This window comes from Petaurus breviceps, unplaced genomic scaffold (genome assembly GCF_028583685.1).
Source record: "Petaurus breviceps papuanus isolate PSGF00001 unplaced genomic scaffold, PetGlider_PUasm1.0 151, whole genome shotgun sequence".
In the NCBI taxonomy this organism is placed as follows: Eukaryota; Metazoa; Chordata; class Mammalia; order Diprotodontia; family Petauridae; genus Petaurus; species Petaurus breviceps.
Window position 1 is genome coordinate 32,270,891 of NW_027185712.1, and position 2,253 is coordinate 32,273,143.

Below are 2,253 nucleotides of genomic sequence, written 5' to 3' on the forward strand. Positions count from 1 at the left end.
AAAGCAGCAGCAACATTGTGGAATTTTTAACTATGGTAGATTTGGTTCTTCTCAGCAACACAATGATCCAAGACAATTCCAAAAAGATTCATGATGGAAAATACATCCAAAGATATAACTATTAATTCTGAATGTAGATTGAAGCATACTATTTTCACAATGTTTTTTTTGTTTTTCCTTTCTCATCTTTTTCCATTTTGTTCTGATTCTTATTTTACAACATGACTAATGTGGAAATGTTTTATATGGTTGGATATTTATAACCTATATAAGAATATTTGCTGTCTTGGGGAAGAAGAAAAATTTGTAACTCAAAATTTTATAAAAATGAATTTTAAAAATTAACTTTACATGTACTTGGAAAAATACTATTGATGAAAAAAATAAAAAAAAGAAAGAAGAAATTCAACCAAGTTCCACCATACACCTCCACAAAGAAAACACACCAGAAACAATTCTGATAGAGAAATTGAATTAACAGTTGCTAAGCAACCATTTTTCACATTGGAAGAACTACAAAGGAATGGAAAGATATATGTGTCAACTGGGGAAGGAGTGTAGCAAGTAATGACATCACAGATCATTCTAGAGTTTTTACATAGTACTGTACTAGGGCATGAAGAATCCCACCATGAAGAGGTTTTATAATAATCAGGAAATTCAAGACACAAATCTAGAAAGAAGAGAATGACTCCAGAATATTTGCACAGCTAAAAGTGAATCTTCAAAGAATAGCATAGCTTGATCACAAGTTTAGTTATAATTCCTGGGAGAGGTAGTGCAAAGTTTTTTAAGAGGTAAAAACATTTCTATAAATGATAAAAGAATGATACAAGAAAACTCAGAGAAAGAATAAGATAATAAAACATAAACAAAAACATGAAAAACATGCATATGTGTTGGACATGGCCAATGAAAAAACTTGTTTTGCTTAACTATATATGTTTGTAATTGCTCTGTTTATCATGCTTTTTTCATAGTAGTGGTCAGGGTGAAATAAAAGGCGAAAGTTGGAGAGAGACAATGGAAGCTTAAAATAAAATTTTAAAAGTTTTAAAGATATAAGAGCAGTATAAGAAAAATGAAAAAGAAATAAAAGATATGGGAAAATATAAAAAGAAGAATTAATAATTGGAGTAAAAAAAGGAACTTTCTTGAGATCTCCCTCAAACCCCTCCACATACCTGTAAAAATGACTCTAAATAAATTCTAGACCTACAGAACCCACAAAATGACAGAGTGAAACACATTTCTGGCACAAGACTGGAAGGTCAACAGGAAGGGTATATCACATTGGGCTGGGAGCAGAACATAGTTTGGTTTGGGCTTCACTTGTGCAGATGGGGCCAGAGAAAATCACAGGTGGCAGCTAGGGTGGTTTCCAGACTTCTCAACCCACAAACATTGAGGACAGTGAGGAAGATTAGTGGGGGAACTCTGTCCATCCTGGGTGAAAGAGAAGCATAGTCCTGCACCACTCCTGGCATGGTGAAGGTGGCAGTGGCACTGGCAGCAGCAGCAGCAGCAGTGATAATAGTGGCTGCTTCTGGAACTCCTGGCCCACAGATGGTAGGGATTGAGCTACTGATACAAAGCCCTATAGCCTGGGACAGTAGACCCACACTAACACCCACCCCCCACTGGAGGAAGAGTTCTACATTGACAAAGAGATAGAAAGTCAAGTATTTGACTGGGAAGATGAGAAAACAGCATGAAAACAAACAAAACACAGTCTATAAAATCTTACTTTGATGACAAAGAAGATCAAAACATACAACCAGAAGAAGATAACAAAATCAAAGCTCCTATACCCAAAGCCTCCAAGAAAAATATAAATTGGTTGAAGGCCAAGGATGTTCTCAAAAAAGATTTTAAAAATCAAGTAAGAGAAATAGAGGAAAAATTGGGCCAAGAAATGAGAGTGATGCAAGAAAATCATAAAAAAAATGAGCCAACACCTTGCTAAAGAAGACCCAAAAAATACTGAAGAAAATAACATCTTGAAAAATAGACTATCCCAAATGGTAAAATTCGTCCAAACAGTCATTGAGGAGAAGAATGACTTAAAAAGCAGAGTTGGCCAAATGGAAAAGGAGATCCAAAAGCTCAATGAAGAAAATGATGCCTTCAAAATTAGAATGAAGCAAATGGAAGCTCATGACTTTATTAGAAATCAAGAAATTATAAAACAGAAACAAAAGAATGAAAAAAAAATAGAAGACAATGTAAAATATATCATTGGAAAAATTCATT